We start from the raw sequence: 20,290 nt of genomic DNA, 5'->3' as shown, positions 1-20,290 counted from the left end.
GTGCCAGAATGCCAGCTTGTTAATGCCCAGATATTAATTGCCAACTATTGATGTTATGCTATAGCAACATCTTCATGGAAATTCACATTATCATCATAGGTTTGCTGGATGACTATGAAATCAGAGCAGAAGGAGTCTATTTGATGATACTGATAATGAATGTGTTGTTAATGCAGAGAGGTCCAGATCCCAATAGGATATAGGTTTGTGGGTTTCCCAGAGGGGCTCTGGTCTCTTGGGAGAGCTCTCAAGGGTGCACTGGTGCAGCAGAGTAGACAGACATGAATGATTGGGACACAGAACTGCTCGCAGGCAGGGCCTGGTGGACAGGGGGGGAGCACCCGAAATTTAGTATATGTCTTTAGAGGAACTTTTAACCAGTCCCCCAGTTGACTTGGAGAGACAGAACACTGTCATATTTAGTAAGTAATGGTAGCGATGGAGAATGGGAGAAATCCCTGCCCACCTCATTTTGGTCTGCTGATGAGTCATTTTTCCCCCAATAAACAAACATCCACCTAAAACAATGAGATCACATTGACTGTCTTTGTAGCTTGTCATATATTTTCTTCCCCTCTTGCCCACATTCTGTCAAAGATGAGGAACTATCTTGCAGAATTCCTGACAAAGCTGAGATCACAGGACAGCCAGCCTGACCTGGAAACCTCATGGGAAATTCTTCTTGAAACATCCCAGCCCCATTTTCAGGGTCTCTGTGGTTAATCCTCAGATAATAATCTTCAGCTCTTTGCAGCTTGTCCATCACCTCATCTATTGCATTTGTCACTCTCAATTTGTGTCCAACTCCAAAGAGGTGCAGGAAAAACATTCTGGGGGCAGCCAGTGCAAGAAAAGTCAAGGTTGATTGGTGGCTTGGTCCTTCCACTCTTTCCCTACTGCACACCAGAGAGCTAAGTTCAAAATAACACTGTGTATAAGCAAGAAAATCACACCATCCTGATGGTTTTGCCATGTTGTTTGAGTCACTACAAGCAATCTTGTAGGATTGTTTATTAATTCACAAGGAAAAGCCCACTCTAGCCTCCCTGAATGAGTTTATCAGTCTGTATTTTTGTTACAAGATCTGTTATGTGTTCTCCATTATTCTCATATGGAACTGTGTTATTATCCCTGTGTACAGAATATAAATGTTTAGTCACCTCTAAGCTATCGACTAGAATATTCCTCAGGGGTATCACGCCACTAGGTGAAAGGGGCGTCGCTAAGTGGAGTGGCAGCCATCTGGTTGTGCTGAACATTCAGGGGCTGGGGAGGTGCAGTCTATGGAGGTGGGGGAGAGCATGTAGTCTTAAAAGGTATATTGAATCCCGTAATTGCCTATTTGTGTTCATCTGTGGTCATTATTGTGAAACCTCAAATAACACCAAAGAAGATCTCTGTGTTCTCTAATTCTGAAGGAAGGCATAGACAGGCTGGGAAATAGCCAGTATATAAATGAGTCTCAGAGCAAACACAGAGACTGTTCCTAAATGAGTTCTTTACCCATAAACATCCCTCTAATGGAGAGTATAAAGGTAATAAAATAAAGAACATGGAGCTTTTTTTTTTATATTTTATTTATTTATTTATTTATTTATTTATTTATTTATTCATTCATTCATTCATTCATTCATTTATTCATGAGAGACAGAGAGAGGCAGAGACATAAGTAGGCAGAGGGAGAGCTGGCTCTCTGCAGGGAGCCTAACGTGGGACTCGATCCCAGGGCCCCAGGATCATGACCTGAGCTGAAGGCAGACACAACCACTAAGTCACCCAGGTGTCCCAAACATGGAGCTTTAAACAGGAAAATCTCACCATCCCATTCAAGGTCCTTTTCAGTTTTTAATTTCATCAAGGAGTAATTGAAAAATGCAATTTTATATATGTAAAGTTTCTAGTGTGATGATTTGACGTATACCTACATGGTGGAATGATTACAGACATCAGGATAATTAAGGTCTTTTCTTCCTTTGACAATTTTTGCATTAATATCCCATAAAGTAACGTTCTCTATTTCCACGGATTCATGTATGAAAGACCCTGAAAGTGAATCCTCCACACTTCTTCCGGTACTTCCCTCTATGAAAGCAGAAGAGTCACTAGGAACTTTATTTTTAGACAAATAGACTATTTGTCAAATATTATGCTGTTAGAAGGTACTCCTCTATTACTTGGGGAAGTTGAGTAGGAGGACAAATTTGTTAAAATTACACAGTACTACAAATCAGATAAGCACACCACAGTGCTAAACCTGCCGAACTGAGCAATTTAGGGAATTTCTTCAAGATTTCTGGAGCTTGGTTTCCTCATCTGAAGGAGATGTTCTTGGTTGTGATTAGAGAGTTTCTCAGGGTCCTCTGTGATTTCCCCCAGCTCCCGGCATGCCTTAGTCTCTGGGATTGGAGGGACCAGGAGGCCCCAGGAGAGGCTGATATGAGAACCCTAAGTGGGTATGAAATGTGGGTGGGTGCTAGTGCTCTAAGAGTTTACCCCAGTTCAGATCCAAGCAGCCATGCTCTCACTTTACCTTTTCAAAGTGCCCTTCTGCATTAAACCAAGTCCAGAAAAATGCTGGGCTAGTAGTTTTCTGTCGGAAATTCTAGTTCTATAAAAAAAACCCAAAACCCAACTCAAACACCTGTATGAGATCCTGGATCTACAAGTAGTGTGTTCTGGGCTGAAAGGTACAATCTACGTAGAAGTCACATCGAAGCACTCATGCTCCCCCACAACCCCACCTCAGCCAAATCATCTTGCCTGTTGAGAGAGGCTGCAAGCAAGGTTAGGTAAACTCATTGCCCAGCCCTCCCTCACTCCCTTACCCTACTATTCTCATCACAGCACTGCTGCTATGCGTGCAAGTCTCATCCCCACTGACTGTGATTCTTTCGTTTTAAGATTCAAACTAAGCGATTTTTAAAAAATCAGTTGGAACATCTCCCATGGCAAATGAGAGAAAACACAATAAAATTTCCTTTTTTAAAAAGGATTTATTTATTTTATTATTATTTTTTATGTAACTGAGTTGCTCAAGACTTTACATTGAGATGAATCCAATGGCTCAGGTGATACAGTTGTCCTATCCTTTTCTTTCTTATTCTCAGATTCCAGGTGGGTGACAAGGTGGCTGTCTCTCAGGTTCAATCCAGCCACAGGGGAATCTCCCTCTCTGGTCGTTTCTCTCTGATCACTTTCATGAAAGTCCAGAGACTTACTGATTCGGCCAACTTCAGTCATTAAAAATCCGGATCCCAATTGCTAGGGAGGAGACATTGGTTACTCCAACTGGCCCAAGTCCAGTCTTCCCTTAGCCAAATGATGCACTGGGATTGGGGATGGGGGATCCTCAAAAAAAATTACTGTTTCATTGTCTCCTGAAATGTAGAATAAATAGTAGGTCAATTAATAACATCCCTGATGGCTCCTGTGACTACTTTTACAAAAAAGTTCTGAAAACAGTAGAAGGTATGATTCCTTGGGTAACCACTCTGTTACCTCTGAGTCTAAGGTAAGAACCAGGGGCAAATGTCATCTCTCTGCAGCTTAGGTTTCTGAAAATAACTTGCTTTTAACAAATTTTTGAAGTGATAGAGCTTTTTTCTTTAAATGTCAAGCATTTTCAAGTCATGTAAAAATGTATCTCTTCTCTCTTCAGCAAACCCACATCAGTGAGCCCTGAAGTAGGCAGAAGCTGCAGAATGAGTCTCAAGTGGAATAAGAAAAGAGTCGGAGAGAATGAGAGAGTTAGTGCATAAAAAATAGCAATTGTGCACATAATGGGAACCTCCAGCCATGTTATCCTTAACAAAGTGATTTTAGTAAGCGAAGTCTCGGGATCCCTGGGTGGCGCAGCGGTTTGGCGCCTGCCTTTGGCCCGGGGCACGATCCTGGAGACCCGGGATCGAATCCCACGTCGGGCTCCCGGTGCATGGAGCCTGCTTCTCCCTCTGCCTGTGTCTCTGCCTCTCTCTCTCTCTGTGACTATCATAAATAAATAAAAGTTAAAAAAAAAAAAATTTTAGTAAGCGAAGTCTCTATTTAAGCACAAGGAAAACATTATTTTAGTTCATTAAGAATTCCAAAAGTGTCTTCTAATGACATTTTGACAGTAATTTCAAATGGAAACCCATTCATATGCATATGTAGAAATGACTATTTAAAAAGGCACCTATATTCACACATACAGGCACACACGCACGCATGCGCATACACATAACTATTATTTGACTTGAATCTGTAGCCTGAGGTGACGAGGAAATAAAGTCAGACTTCCAAACACAAAACACATGTATATTGAGAGCACCATAAGCTGGAAGGAGAAAAACCAATTCATTCCTCTATTTTGCATCAATTTTTTAAAGTCAGGAAGAGTATAGATGCTTCTTATTGGTTAAAATTCCGTAATTCTGGATTCGATCAAATCATAATCAGGCTGTATTTTTTTAAACCATTAAGGATAACTAAGGAAAGATGGAATCAGTAAGAATTCACTAAGAGTATTACATTTTCCCATCTTTATCTTGTTAAGAAGATAAAGTTCCCCAAGTCTCTGAGGGCAGCATGGTTACAGGTGGGCAGCAAATATTGTGTTTTCCACTTCCCCTCTTGGTGCATAGAGTTTGTGTTTCTCTGTTGACTGTTGGAAAGGTCCAGATGAAGCCAGGACCTTCACATTCATGGGCTCGGAACTAAAGAGTGTCCTTAATGTGCAGATTGCTCTCAAATTCCCCGCTGGCAGTCTCCTAAGAAACCCGGAAAGCTTCTCAGGAATTTGAATTACCCAGTTAATAGAGAGGTGTCTGCTCTGGCTGAGAACTCCGCTTTACTCAAGCTTGATCAGTATTCCAGGGGAGAGCTTTTCCGAAGTACAAAATGGACTTGTTGCTCATCGCAGGACCAGAAGGGGGAGCCATAGTGTAAAGGTATCCGAGGCCGGTCAGATGTTTCTATGTGGATGAAGAATAGAAACAGAATTTGTGGCACACCACAAACGAAATCAATGCTATTACAGTGCGATGCTGTAAAGAATATTTGGGTAAAGATGGCTGTCTTCATATTCGCATGTATGTAACCAGGAATGAATCGAGAACAATCTGTAGCAGTCTAAGAAATTACTGATAGTTGCCCATCAATGTGTCAGAAATCTTAAGGCTCTTTTACAGCCCAGATGGAAGAAGAGAATTTATTGGCTAATGGGCTTCAGTGCTTGAAGGGACCCCCCCAAAAGGAACCCATGTTTCTAGAAGTAGCAGATGCTCCTTAATTCGGACAGGTTGGCGTTGGGGAAAGATGAGTTTTGTTCCTACCTTTGACAGGAACTCAAAGCACCAGAAATCACATGGGGCAGAGAAACCAGCTGTGGCATTTGTCCTTGACCTACCCCAGCAGAGGTTGTACCAGTAATGAAGGCAGGCACTGGTCCAGCTTTTTTCTGACTCTACAACCAGCCAGGAAGTGCAACCTGAGACACAGAGGCTTCATTCCCACTTGTTTTCCATGCTTTCCAGAGGAGCGGACCCCAGTGTCAGCAAAGTAAAACTAGACCTTTCACTCTTTCTTATCCTGAGTCTGAAAGATTTATAGGTATTACAGTTAAAGCAGATCAAACTAAGCCCATTTCAGGTATGCTCACCTTTGTAAGGGTAAGCATATAACACTGTATGTTAATTAACTGGAATTAAAATAGAAACCTAAAAAGAAAGAGAAAGAGAGAGAGAGAGAAGAAAACTCAAAGAAAAGATTCTGCCAAAGAAGAGAAACAATCTGAAAAATCCAGCCAACATGGCCCATGAAATGAAATTCCTACAGGAGATAGAATACAGGCGTCAGGAAATCTCTAATTGGTATGCTGACCAAGTTTGAGAGGACGAGGCATCTTTGCAGCTAGAGTAGGCAGTCATAAAAAGGTACAGATCTGAAGTCAGGCAGATTGTTTACAGACAAAAAGCAGGCTGGTTAAATTTTAAAATGCCATGAAAGAAGTGAACTGAAGAGAGGCTGCCACCAAACACTGAGTCACTCAAGTAGAAGGAAGTTGAAGAAAGTCTCTCAGAACTCAGAGGAAAAGCATCCTGACCCTAGATGAATGAAAAAAAAAAAAAAAAAAAAAGAAAGGAGACATGGTTTATGTATTAAGAATAACAAAAGTAAAAAAAAAAAATTAGGGCAGCTCAAGAAGAAGAAATCACCAAAATGAGAGAAAAGAAAGTCCTTAAAATGAGTAAGGGTTATATTTTAAAGGGTTCAGCATGTCCCAGGAAAGATTTATTTAATAAAGTTATTCATTGGATGAAAATTATCAAGCACTCTTATATAGTAGCCCTGAACAAGGGTGGATGTGGTACCTCTTCTAATAAAATTGAGTCTACCTCATAAGACAGACAAATCACAATCAGCAGCACAAGGCATGGAAAGTTCTGGGAGATAAATGACAAGCTTATTAGAGGGGCATTTTAATTGGCTTAGGGGATCAAGAGTGATTTTCCAGAAGACATGATATTTTAGCAGCTTTGAAGAATATGCAGGCATTACCTAAGTGAATTAAAAAAATCTTAGTGGGCAAAAGGGCTATAGTCCAGGCAGAAGTAATAGCCTAGAGAAAGTCTCAAAGCTGAAAAAGTGACACAAACATCCAAAAAAATTCCTGTAAGCCTGGAAAATCAAATAAAAAATGAATTCATGAGGTTAAAGGAAAACACAGAGGTTATGTTACAAATGATCATGATCTTGTCATCTCTAGGACTCACTTTAACAGTTGTGTTAACATGGAGGATGTAACATAAAGATAAGGACTTTTAGTAATGATTACATGTGTATTTTCAAAGGGGCTCTCCAGTGATAACATGAAGAATGAGCAGTGCAAGAGGAAGACTAATTGTAGGAGACCAATTAGGAGGCTATCATGGGAATTTAGGGAGCAAAAGATAATCTTTAGTGGCCCTGGGAATGGAGAGAAGTAGGTTAAAGGTGAGAAATTTTTAAGAGGCAAACGTGACTTTAACTACATGTAGCTATCAGGATGAAAGCAGAGTCAAGGATGACAATGAAGATGCCATGTGGAGAATCTTGCCCCTGTACTCCACATATATTTGGAATGCTATTTGAAAGGGAAGACTAGGTTTCAAATATGGCATGACAGTGACATGATAAAGGATTTACATGAATTCTTTTCTCATTGAAGAGGTACTTCAACTGGCAGAGTAAAACTTTCTTGGATGAGAGGCAAGAGATTTAAGAAAAAGCAAAAAACAATATGTGGAAAAGAGGAGATAGTGGACAAAGGGTTGCACCATGTGTATTGGGAAAGGATAGGAGATGTGATAAGAGGCATGAGACATGGTGAAGTAAAACGAGAACCACATCGAGGTAGATTCTGGACATATATATTTTTTAATGTCCTGTTTAGTGGAAAAATGCAATAAGTATATAAGCAGAAGGAAATCAACAACTGAAGTGGAAGCTGAAAAGCCATGTGTTGCCAGATGGTGACTGCAAATATCAGACAACTGTGGGACAACACTTACAGATTTTGAAGTGGAAAGATTGTGAGACCAGAATTTTATACCCAGCTGTTATTTATGTCAGAGGGTGCTAAAAATTCTTGGAAATGTAAGGATGCAGAAAACACAGCAACCAACATATGCTTCTTGCAAATGTACTTGGAGAACTCTAGCAAATTAAGAATTGAATCAAAGTTGGGAACATGGCTTCTATACCAAGATGGCAGACCAAGCAACATACACCTCCCACCAGTTCTTGTTTAAGTCCCAGGAAAATGACCAAAGGAGTGAAAGGATGAAATTAAATCCTTAGCAGTCCCAGAAAACAGAGAAGTTTTGATCAGCAGAAATTTTAAGGAATTTTACAAAATTATAAAGTAGACTGGTTTAATGGAAAATAGAGCCAAGAAAATCACAAACAAATAGAGACATCTGGAATGGGTCACTGAAGAAGGGAGTACCAGTCTTCCCCACAGAGCCCTGGAAAAATGCCAAGATCATCATCAACAAGAGCTGGAAATATTTGTTGAATGATGTTAAATGAATGAGCAGCCTGTGTGGCAATTAGCAGTATAATTAATTGAAGGGTTGCCAGCCCAGCTGGACTGGTCCTCAGCTCTGGTACACAGAGGGCTGGCTGTGGGATTTTCTCTTAGGATGTAACAGATGAGATGAACTCTATAAATAACATGGAGGCTCTGTCTCCCAGAAAGGGAAAAATAATTCCTATTATTACTCCTTTCCAAAGCAGTTGTGCAGGCCAATGGAATGCCCTAAAACTCCCTGCTTCCAGAGAAATATCTCGCTTGGCTTGCTCTGATATTTTTGAGATGAGACCTTCACCTGTTTGTGTGCTCTCTGCACAGCTTGAAAAGAAGTCCATCGGTAGAACATCCTCACCCATCCACCCAAACTGGACTAGAATGTGGTTCCAATCAGGAAACAGTCCTGAGATAGGAAAGAGATCCTCCACAATTGCTGAGAAAGGCAATCGCTGAGTGATCAACATTGATCCACTCCAATCCTTCATTCAGAATAATAAATGGACAAGTGGACACTGAAGGAAAGTGAACCATTAGAAAGAAAAGCAACTATAGGTACACATGGAATAGACAAAAAGATGGTCCCTGAGGGGGACAGCAGAGGATACCTTCACGTTTCAACTGGAAGCATAAAAAATATTTGAAGGAATATTGAATAGGGATGCCTGGGTGGCTCAGTGGTTGAGTGTCTGTCTTTGGTTCAGGTCATGATCCCTGGGTCCTGGGATTGAGTGCATATCCTCCTTTAATAGAACAGATAGATTTTCTTTTATAATGTTGTGATTTTTATACTTCTCCAGTACCTGCCTTTTAATTTTGTGGAACTGCTGCTTTATGCTTTCTTAATTACTCCATACATTTGCCATGTCTCTTAACTTTTCCAGGGAAGCAACACTATATCTTTGTGTCTAAAATATTTTTTTTTTAAATTATTTATTTATTTATTTATGATAGTCACAGAGAGAGAGAGAGAGGCAGAGACACAGGCAGAGGGAGAAGCAGGCTCCATGCACTGGGAGCCTGATGTGGGATTCGATCCCGGGTCTCCAGGATCACGCCCTGGGCCAAAGGCAGGCGCCAAACCGCTGCGCCACCCAGGGATCCCTGTGTCTAAAATATTTAAATATGCTCACTGGGCTTAGAAAACATAATTAAAGATTTTTCTTCATGGGACACCTGGGTGGCTCAGCTGTTGAGCGTCTGCCTTTGGCTCAGGGTGTGTTCCCAGAGTTCTGGGATTGAGACCCACATCAGGCTTCCTGCATGGAGCCTGCTTCTCCCTCTGCCTATGTCTCTATCTCTCTCTCTTTCCATGTCTGTCATGAATACAAATAAAATCTTTCTTTAAAAAAGATTTTTCTTCATGTCATTTCCTTCTTTTTGTTCATCTAAACTTTTGAAAATATAATGGAAAAAACTACATTATTTATAAAAAATACACATTCAATCATGTTTCCCTCTTTTTTTTTTTGTTTTGTTTTGTTTTGTTTTGTTTGTTTTGTTTTTTGAGAGAATTTTTGGTATTTTGTTGTAGAGACACAGCCAAACATGTGAAGAGGCAAATAGTCCTAAGGAGTTGATATGCAAATTGTCAGCTCCCTTTTGGTCTATTCTCCCTTCCCCCAAAAAGTCACTATCACCTTGTTCAGTTGATTCCTGTGGTGGTTTCTTGCATATCTCTAAATAATGTGTTGGTCTTCCTGCTTCTTGATTTTTCAGCTTTACATATTATCTTTTGACTTCCTGCTGGGGGTGAGATGAGGCTGTAACTGTTTTTCACCCCATGAGCCCCATCCTTAGAAACCCATCCTTCTCTTTCCCTTCATTCTTTCCTTTTCATAATTTCTGTTTTAGCTTTATTGCTTATATTGTTATAATAACATGAAAGCTACTGAGGGCTGAACTCTGGTGACTCTTCCATTCCTGCCCAACTTTTTACGTTTCCAGGAATCAATCTTTTTGTTCATTTGTTGGCTCAATTTAAAACCCAAACTCTCCAGTAGTCATCCAAATCTCTTCTTAATATATCCATTCACTTTAGTCATCCTAACACTTTAATTTTTTAAAAAGATTTATTTCTTTATTTGAAAGAGAGGGAGAGAGCATGAGCAGGATGAGGGGTGGAGGGAGAGGGAAAGAGAGAATCTCAAGCAGACTCCCCACTGAGTGCCAAGTGCGACATGAGGATCAACTCACTCCCTGAGATCATGACCTAAGCTGAAACCAAGAGTCTGATGCTTAGCTGACTGAGCCACTCTGGTGCCCCCATAACACTTTACTTTTCTGAAGAAATTTCTACAAGATTTATTGCAGTGTGGAATGGTTTTCCTCTGCCAAGCTTATCCTAGGTTCTCAGATCTTCACCATCTTAAGTGGGATTTTTTCCTTACTTTTCTTTGATCCCATGACTTCTTTCTGGGTTTACTCTCTTGTTTTGGTGGAGCATGTCCTCCAGTGGTTTTCCTTAGGTGAATGAGAAGTAAATTTTTCTTTAGACCGTCAATTGCTGAAACTGTTTATATTTTTTGCCTGACCCTTGACTGATAATTTAGCTAAGTACATAGTTTTAAGAATAGGAATAAGAGCCTATCACACGCTTTTCCTTTAGTTTTCAATTGTAAGACATCTGAGGCCCCTGGGATTCCTAATACATTTTTTTGTGGAACTTTTCATTCATCTTTCCTTTCTGGGAGGCTACAGGGTTTCCTCTTTGTACTCAATCTTCGTTTGGCCAGTTACATGGATTAGAAACTCATTTCTAAAATGCTTTCAAACAAGCCTTCTTATTTTAGCCCCTCCTCTCTAACTCTACTTTAGAAAAGAGCTGGTATGCATACTCACTGAGACTTTTAAGGGTTCTGTGATATAATCTGTTTTTTCTATCACTGCCTTTTAGATCCAGGCTTCTTAAATAATAAGTCTCTTACTATCTATCCATCTGCTTTTAGATTTAAGTAAATTTTGTTGCTTTTGACCCCTCTGCTCTATCTTTGTGTTTATTTTATGAAACCTCCCTGTTTGGGCCTTTAAATGGGGTTTTTGGAGGGAAGGAATGTACATGCATTTAATCTGCCATCTGTATCCAGAAATTGATTTTTTAGTGTATTTGCTAACAGAAATAATTGTGCAGTATTGTACCTGATTATACCCAACTCTCCAAATAAGTGAAGTCTTGGGCATCTGTTTTAGTCAATATAGTCTGGTAATGAGCTGCAGCAACAGCAAATCCAAGATTTGAGTGGCTTCATGCAATAAATTCTAATTTTCACTTTTGTTGAATGTCCGCTATGGGTAGAAGGGGTTTTGTCCCTTGGTCCCTGGGGGTTGACAGGATGTCAACCATCTTGCAGCTGGACAGTCTAAAACATACAACCCTCTTGGTTCCCATAGTCAGGACAGAGAGAGCTGGGGAATCTCACATTGGCAAATGAATATTTTAGCATGAAAGTGATATGGTCACGTTATGTTGGCCAGAATGTTCCATGATCACGATTTACTGAAAGAAGCAGGGAAGTATAGTTCACACAGGTGTTTGAAAGGAAGGGATATGAAGGAGCACTAGAAGTCCCCACCCTGGCACCTACCACACACCTTTAGATAATCTTTGACCTGAGGAGGTTTATCCAACTCATCTCAGTATCTTAAAAGGCTTAAAAGGACATGTAGTTTATTCATTCATCTCTACTGTAACATATTGAGATGAGCATCCAAAGTTGGTGGGTAGCTATGCTCCATACCAGATGCATTTCACCCTCATAACGCTGCTCCTGAGACTCAGAAAGGTTACAAACATTCCAAGAGTCCCTTCCTTGATGGGTAGGAAATATAGAGATAGAATACACTAAGGGCTAAGTTTGGAAGATCCTAGCACTAAGTTCCCAAACCTTTCCTGCTACACCTTCCCACACTCTTCTACAAGAGATGTGCCATTGTGTTTGAAAACACAAGAAAAGATGTTTATGGAAAAAGATGGAAGCTTCTAGTGGAGGATAAGACTGAACATTATGGAAGACTAGTCATGGAAAAGATGAAGAAGATTTCATGCTGGGATTCTCTGAAAAAAGAAAAGAAAAGAAAAAAAAACCCAACCCACTAACTGTGGTGCTTCTGCGGTTACTTTGGTGGGAAATTTGATTCAACATAGCCAAAACTAGAAGGCTTTGTGCTTTGCACAAGTTGCTTTCAAAAAATGTGGTCAGAGTGTCCATTTTTACAAGTAGGAATTGCTTAATTATGGAATAGACATCATGTGATTTCAAATAATACACCATAAATGGGATGTTTTCTTCCTGGTGTTCCTAAATTCATTTTCTTTCAACATGCCTCACCTTAGCTATAATAAGCTTCCAAGTGTATGGAGCTAAAAGATGAAATCTTAAAATCCTGAAATACAGAAGTATCAGGGGAAATAAGAGAGTCAAGGCATTTCTACACTGTCTGCCAGCTTCCTCTGCTCCCACAGTGCTCCTTAGGCTCTCCTAATAAACTGTAACATTTACTCAATCCTAATCCCAGATCAATTATAAGAAGTATCATAGGAAGGAGAAACAAACCCGTTTAAATATAATCTCAGATTACAATGCTCTAACTGCTAGTTTAGAAATCTCATAAGAAAATTAATTTTAGAACAGAAGGAAGCATATTAAGTGGACGGTTAAGAACAGTATTGAGAGGTGATTATCAGCTGATTAATAGAGGGCCTGCTAGCAACATTTTGGCACAATGTGGAATGGAAAACACTTCTAGGTCTTCTAGGGCTGTAGATCAAAAAGGGCTTCATTTCCCTGGGAAGGCAGGGGATGCTGGGGGAAGGGAAAGAGAATTGTTTCTGCAGAAGCTGGGGGTGAACTTGATGGCTTAAGGAAATGGGTTCTTGAGTGTGGCCCAGACTGAGCAAAGCAAATAGCAGCTGGATGAGATTGATTGTCCCCTCGTTCAGGGAACTTGATTTTGATTAGACTTTTAAAACATCATGATATGAAAAAGAAATCTTAGATTTCTCTGGGAGCTAAACCCTGGGCCCTTCAGAGGATTTACATGGTATTCATAATTCCCATTTTTAAAAATCTTTTTCACATCTTTGTAAGAGGCTAAGATACACATAGTTACTTTCACTATTGAAAACAAATATAGCTTTCAAAATAAATTCAGGAAAGCCACTTGTCCTCAGTAATTATTGGGTGTGGGCATCAGAGCCACCGTAATCAAAATTGAAAAGTTGATAAAAATGGTAACTGACTTACTCTACTGTGGCCTCTTTCCTCTCTTCCTCATCCGGGTCTTCCACCTACTCAAGGGTTCTCATGCCTCCCAAGCTAATCCTAGGCAAGGAGTGAGCTAATATGTTCAATGATAGGAATGCTTTCCAGAGTATGAGTAAATTTCAGAAGGAAATAGGCTTCAGAAGAAGAAATGGCAAGACAGGCTTTTGGTCTAAGGCTGAATGGTGGGTTTACCAATGGGGTGGCATAAATAAGAAACCAGACGGGGAGAGAGACTTGCAAGTGGATACCAAGAGTGGGATCAGAACACGTGGTAGAGGCCAGCACCAGGCACCCTGTGACAGCCAGCATCCCCCAATGTCCACAGGTGGCCTGGGGTAATCTTCATTTGACTGAAGTACTCGAATATTCTGAAGTACCATATGCCAACTGGAATCCAACAATTACTAATAATTTCTACTAATTAAACTGACTTCTAAAAAATTTAGTTATAAAGTAGTGCAATCCCCTTCTGACTGTTGTTCATATTTTGTAGGCAAGAGGTTGGTCTCCTACTACTCATCCTCCCCACCCCACTTCCGGTCCCCAGCAGACACTCCCCATCAGTGGACAAACAGTCCTTAGAGCTGAGAGCAGTCTGTGTCAGCTGGTCAGTGAAACCAAACACTGCAATGGTTCTCTGTGTCTGTCCTTGTCTGTGTGATGGAAGTTTTTCCTCTTCTCTGGAAAATAGTTTCTGTTCTTCCCAGTAACATTGATTCTGGGATGGATTGCTGGTCACTTGCTGTGAAACATAGGGAGGTAAAGGACACGTTTCTTGAGGATGTAACCCCATGAAGATGCACGCTCTTTCTGAGTATGGTTCTAGCAATACCTTAGGAGAACGCCCTTGTCCTGTCCATTCCTTTCCTGCAGTTAAGGTTTAGAGACAGGGAGGTCAGTTTTAGTCCCTCCTGCATGTTACCGAGTACCATATGAGAGGCATCCATGTGAAAATATCTTTTGTTTGTATTACCATGAAGCTGATTAATATCTATAACTGCATTTTGGATACTGTAAAGTACTGTTAAGACTGACCTACCATTCACAGCTGGACCGCGGTACTATTACCAGCCTGTCTGATGCCCACAGCCAGCCCACTTCTTTTTCCTGGGGCACATAATTCCGCAGAACACCAACCTCAGGCAGGATTACCCTGAGACAATGATAAAATGAAACAAGATAGTGCCAATTCCTAATTTTGTCTTGGATAAAAAATGAGGTCACTGTGGCAGTTACAAAATACCTAATCATAAAATTGCCCTACTCCCTGACAGCATCCAAGCTACAGCGGAGCCTTGCTTCTTTAGACCATTCCCTAAATAACCCCAACCAAAACTCTATTCCTACAATGGGTTTCTTTCTAACATTCTCTTACTGATATACACCCCACCACACACACACACACACACACACACACACACACACACAATTTTCCATGGTGTATGTTCTCCCTTGTGAAAGGAGTAATCAACTCTCTTTTTTTAACCTCAGGTATAGTCTTGTCAGACTTGACTACAGGGCATTGATAAACCTCATGGTTAACCCAAACTTCGCCAATGCAAAGCCACAGTCATTAAGGATCTCCCTCTTACTCTTCTTCTTCTTCTTCTTCTTCTTCTTCTTCTTCTTCTTCTTCTTCTTCTTCTTCTTTTAAAGATTTTATTTATGTATTTGAGAGAGAGAGAGAGAGAGAGAGAGAAACACAGGCAGAGGCAGAAGCAGATTCCCTGCAAGGAGTCCGATGTGGGACTCAATCCCGCATCCTGGGATCATGCCTTGAGCCGACATTCAACCCAACTGCTGAGCCACCCAGGCGTCCCTCCCTTTTACCCTTCTTTCCCCCATCCAATGCCTGCAGTTATCATATAGATAAAGATTGTAAGGTGGGACAATTTCTCCCTGTGTTCCTAAGGACAGCATTTATTTCTGCACCCTAAGGGTCAACTTAAAACCTTTTCATTTAGGCAAATGGTCAAGTGCCTTGCTTACCGATATGGAGTACATGGTCTCTTCTGTCCTTGTGGTGGACTTTCATGGTTGGGTCTTGAGAATCACCTTCATTCTAGAAAGCATATATACCCTCTAGACTCCACAGGGAAGGGTTTGTACAGAACTGGCTAGTGGAATAATGGGAGGTAGTGGTCACTAAAATGCTTCCTACATGCATAAATGTGTGTAGTTGGGCTCTTGGTCAGAAATTTAATGATTGCAGGGCCAAGTCAGCAAGTATGCTCATGAGTGAGACAGGCCAGGTGTAATGCAGCAAAAGGTCATAGAGTGTTTGGCAAACTGGCAAAAGCATGTCCTTTCTGAAAAGGGGACAATTTAATTGCTGCTTATTGCTGCCATAAGGCAATGGGGTCCCAGTGTGGCTAGACATTTTGATTTTTATAAGTGAAGTAGAAATGCAGATTTTAAAATGCGAAGTCTCCTGATTTTCTGAGGCTGAACATTCAAACATTCAAATATTTAATAATACTGTGGGTATTTTGATGACCACAAAACAAAGCAAATTTAGGCTCTTTGTTTCTGGTTTGTGACTCTGCAACATTACTTTCTCCTCTTTCCCAGATTGAGGCAAAAGAAAGCATAATAACATTTGAATCGTTATTCCTAAGTCTACTTAAAATTTTTTTCTTGCTATAGAAGTTATTCTCTGCATATTTTTCTAGAAAAATAAAATTTTAAATATTTGGTTTTCATTATAAATATACACAAGTCTTAATGATAATTATTGCCATTAGGCTAATCTCCTTGAGCAATTCTATGATAACAAATAGGAACTCAGGGAAATGAGCAAAGTCACTACTTCTTAGGTTGAAGATTACAGTTTGAGCTTATAGTAAAATATTGTAAAAAAAGGGATATATTTTGTTTTGAAAATATTAAAAATATCAAAATTATATTCTTGGTTCTGTCAGGCCCTTTAATAAAGTTATTTCACAAGAATAAATCCTACAAATTTATTTTAAAAAATAAAAGGAAACTATAAAACTATAATGATTTATAAGTTTCTCTCTTATATAGTAAAATGTAACAGAGTTTTTTCTACTTGTCCCATCATGATGTTTATATTTTAAGGTTATGATGTTGTCTGATGATTAGTTGAGGTTTTGTTGACTTGATTGACAAGTGGTGTAATTCTATTTCCTTTAGGAGTTTCTGTGTGTTTTGGGTTTTTTGTCTTGTTATTTTTGTTTTCTGGAAATAACTGTTTATGGGATGCCTGGGTGGCTCAGCGGTTGAGCTCCTGCCTTTGGCTCAGGTCGTGATCCCAGGATTTGGGATCAAGTCCTGCATCAGGCTCCCTGTGAGGAGCCTGCTTCTCCCTCTGCCTATGTCTCTGCCTCTCTCTAAGAGTCTGTGTCTCTCACGAATAAATAAATAAATCTTTTTTAAAAAAGGAAATAATTGTTTAGAACTTGGCAAATTTTCAGTACCTTCAGTGATTCAAAAAAAAAAAAAAATCTAGTCATATATGTCAGCCTACTGTGTTATATACTTGCCCTGGGAAAGGTTCTTTAGAATACAAAGACACATAATATAGCACTTGCCCTAAAAGAGCTTATAATCAAGACTCATATAGTAATAAAAATAGAATAGCCTCAATGGCCATTAAGTTCAGCTCCAAGCACTATTTGAGCAAATACTTATCCAGTCTATTCTTAAGTTCTTCCAGTAATACAGAACATAAAAATCCTAACCTTTATCTTGAATAGCTATAATGGAAAGTTCTCTTTTTTCATGGGCTGATCTCTCTCTCTCTCTCTTTTTTTTTTTACTTTGTTTTTCACATCAAACCATACAAAATAAGTATGATCCTCCTTCCACAGGGAAACCCTTTAAATTGTTGAAGATAGGTTTCTTATTCTCTCCAGGCTAAACCAAACACCGAGTTCCACAGTGTCTTGACATCATACCTCTTTCAAATATTATTCTGTTTCTTACCATCCTGGCCAGCAATCCTTTATTGTGCTCCAATTTGCCTAAATCTGCTCTGAGGGGTGGTTCCCAGCAATTATGAGGTCAGTACAGAGTGATACTGTTGCCTCCATTCTACTCTCTATCCAGGATAAGCTTGTACTAAATGCTTAAAAATGATCTCATCAGGGGATACCTGCGTGGCTCAGTGGTTGAGCTTCTGCCTTCCACTCCGGTATTGATCCCAGGGGATCGAGTCCTGCATCGGGCTCCCCACAGGGAGCTTGCTTCTCCCTCTGCCTGTGTCTCTGCCTCTCTGTGTCTCTCATGAATAAATAACATCTTTTAAAAAAATGATCTCATCAGGTGTTTGAAACACTTTGAACTTGTGTCAGCTAAAACTCACAAGAATTTCCTCTTATGTACTGCTTCTGAAACACACCTGAACAGTCCTGCATTTGTAAAGTAAGTCCCTTAGATCCAAAGGTGGGATCTTAGATCTGCCCTGGTGAGTTTCATCTGGTCAGATTTGTACTTCAGTCTTGAAATGGCCCAAAGTCTGCTTGGAGCTTTGTGCTCAGATGGAAGCTGATGTCACACTGAGAATTAGCTCCTTTACAAAGCTTTCTTATTTTGTCATACTCTTGATGTGGGTTGGTTTTTTTTTTTTTTTTTTTTTTTCACTCATCCTACTAGTGGGAGGTTTATATTTATCTTGTATTCAGAATCCGGAGGGATTTGTTCAAAAACGTGCCTAAGTTTCTCTTCAAATATTGAAGGCACAGATAGAGACAATAAGGAAGTTCAGATTTATGCTAGCTTTACGGTGCCAGATTAGAGTTTCATCTGTGTGTGGGGAGCTGAGATCAAGCTACAGCTGGAACCGGCTGTGGGGTATCACCTCAATGACAAATAGTTTCCTTCCTTTGTTTGTTGTGGCAACATGATGTGAGCTGGGACAGTGCCCATGGTTGCTAACTGGTAGGACTTTCAGGAATTCTAAAACATCCCTTGGCTCTCAAGTGTATTCAAGATCCCCAGTGCCATGAAGCACTCTCGACATCAATGGGGTACTTCCCCTCCTTTTTCAGAAAACTTCCTTCTGATGTTGTCCTTGGTCCTAGTCTGTACCTCCCCTGTGGCCTGGAGGAATTCTTGTGTGAGCCTCTGGAAGTTTTATCTTCCTTGAGTTCTGAGAAGCAGGTTCCATTTGTATATAGAACCCTCACTTGAGAGCTTTGTTTATGATTCTTCCCCTTGTTTATGACAGAGTACCAAATGTGCTGTTTGAAAAGAGCAGGATAGGAGGAATAAGACCAGTATCAAATCTACCAAGATGAGTAAGTAGAAATAATCTACCAATACAGAATTGTTATAATAACATTGTTTTGGGACATCTGGGTGGCTCAGTTGGTTAGGTGTCCAATGGTTGATTTTGGCTCAGGTTGAGATCTCAGGGTTGTGGCATTAAGCCCTGTATCAGGCTCTGTGCTCCATGCAGAGTCTGCTTGAAATATTCTCTCTCCTTCTCCCTCATCCCCTGCCCTTGCTCTCTCTCCCCCATAAATAAATAAATAAATAAATAAATAAATAAATAAATAAATAAAATCTTAAAAAAATAATAAAATAATATTATATTGCTAAGGGAGCTGGTTGCTAACTAATCCATGGAAATAAACATGAATTCCAATAGTACCGTAGAAGAGCAGATTCTTTTTTTTTTTTTTTTTTTTTTTTTAATGATAGTCACAGAGAGAGAGAGAGAGAGAGAGAGAGAGAGAGACAGGCAGAGGGAGAAGCAGGCTCCATGCACCGGGAGCCCGATGTGGGATTCGATCCCGGGTCTCCGGGATCGCGCCCTGGGCCAAAGGCAGGCCCAAACTGCTGCGCCACCCAGGGATCCCAGAAGAGCAGATTCTATTCACAGATCAGGGTTGTAATGGATAAACATTCTGTCATTTGGAGCTCATCTGAAATCTGGTTAAAATCTTGGTTCCTTGGGGAGGATGATCATCTTGGTACGCCAGCTCAGCAAGACATGGTCCATGGACAGTCTTACCAAGTCCCGCTGTCATGAGTGCTAGGCACAGAGAACCAATTGTAAAATACTTCCTAGTTTCCTAGAACTAATGGGATTGGACTCACTGATTCATTTCGCTGATGCACCATTGGACTTCTCCTCAGAGAGCTTTAAAACTATCAACTCTCAGTGTGTTATGGATTTTAAGATGCAAACTCTTTGTTTTTTTGTTTTGTTTTGTCTTGTTTTCTGGAGCAGTTAGGTCAGCTGTGAAATTTCTATCAGAAGGGAGACATAATCCATGACAAGTCATTCTCACACTCCAATCCTAACATTCCCACCTGAGAGACGATGATACTTGACTTTGAATCAAACCAGATGCCCTTGGGCCCAGAGGAGAGCTATTATTTGAGAATCCAGAAGCCAAAATAATGTTTTGTTAGTGAGAAGAATTTCTTGCAGTCCAACAGTCACCACAGTAAAGGGGAAAAGTTAACAGAAGAAAAAAATAAATAAAATCAAAATCTTACTTGAGACAATAAAGCAATGAAATAAACCCCTATGACTGAAGACAAAAGTAGAGAAATGAAAATACTTGGAAAGAGAAAGGAGTTATAATCACAGATGAGAAGACGAGGAGGAGGAGGAGAAGGAAGAGGAGGAGGAGGAGGAGGAGGAGCTGTTAAATGCTTAAATAGCATTCTTTTTTTTTTTATGTATCAGCTCTGTTCTGGTGTTTTAGAGGTATGAAGTTTTTAATCCTCACAATTCTTTTTTATTTTTTTTAATTGGAGTTCAATTTCTCACAACAATTCCTTTTTTATTTTTTTTAATTGGAGTTCAGTTTGCCAACATATAGCATAACACCCAGTGCTCATCCCGCCAAGTGCCCCCCTCAGTGCCCATCACCCAGTCACCCCAACCCCCCGCCCACCTCCCCTTCCACTATCCCTTGTTCATTTCCCAGAGTTAGGTGTCTCTCATGTTTTGTCACCCTCACTGATACTTTCACTCATTTTTTCTCCTTTCCCTTTATTCCCT

At 40.2% G+C, this 20,290-nt stretch overlaps 2 long non-coding RNA genes across 34 annotated transcripts in view; one reads left to right on the top strand and one right to left on the bottom strand.

Annotated features, from left to right (window-relative positions):
• Window positions 1–2,973: 2,973 nt before the first annotated feature.
• Window positions 2,974–18,423, bottom strand: LOC144310892 (uncharacterized). 15 transcript variants are annotated; one of them, XR_013376537.1, is made up of 6 exons: window positions 17,672–18,423; window positions 15,298–15,425; window positions 14,901–15,035; window positions 14,348–14,461; window positions 4,507–4,949; window positions 2,974–3,377 (listed from the first exon to the last, which is right to left on the bottom strand). It is a non-coding gene; the product is annotated as an uncharacterized LOC144310892 (long non-coding RNA). The 15 variants fall into 15 exon arrangements; XR_013376544.1 differs by having other exon boundaries at window positions 15,298–15,421; XR_013376540.1 differs by having other exon boundaries at window positions 15,298–15,370; window positions 17,672–18,422.
• Window positions 17,676–20,290, top strand: part of LOC144310891 (uncharacterized) — an 89,264-nt gene continuing 86,649 nt past the window's right edge. For 4 of the 19 annotated variants that reach the window (XR_013376531.1, XR_013376530.1, XR_013376526.1 and 1 more), the window contains exon 1: window positions 18,255–18,569. This is a non-coding gene — a long non-coding RNA (uncharacterized LOC144310891). Of the gene's footprint in view, window positions 17,695–17,822; window positions 18,570–20,290 lie in introns of those variants that run through there. The other 15 variants (XR_013376524.1, XR_013376519.1, XR_013376523.1 and 12 more) reach the window with 10 other exon arrangements.

The sequence above is a fragment of the Canis aureus genome, chromosome 3 (assembly GCF_053574225.1).
Source record: "Canis aureus isolate CA01 chromosome 3, VMU_Caureus_v.1.0, whole genome shotgun sequence".
NCBI classification, from domain to species: domain Eukaryota; kingdom Metazoa; phylum Chordata; class Mammalia; order Carnivora; family Canidae; genus Canis; species Canis aureus.
The sequence above is the reverse complement of the archived record's forward strand: the minus strand, read 5'-3'. Positions and strand labels throughout refer to the sequence as shown.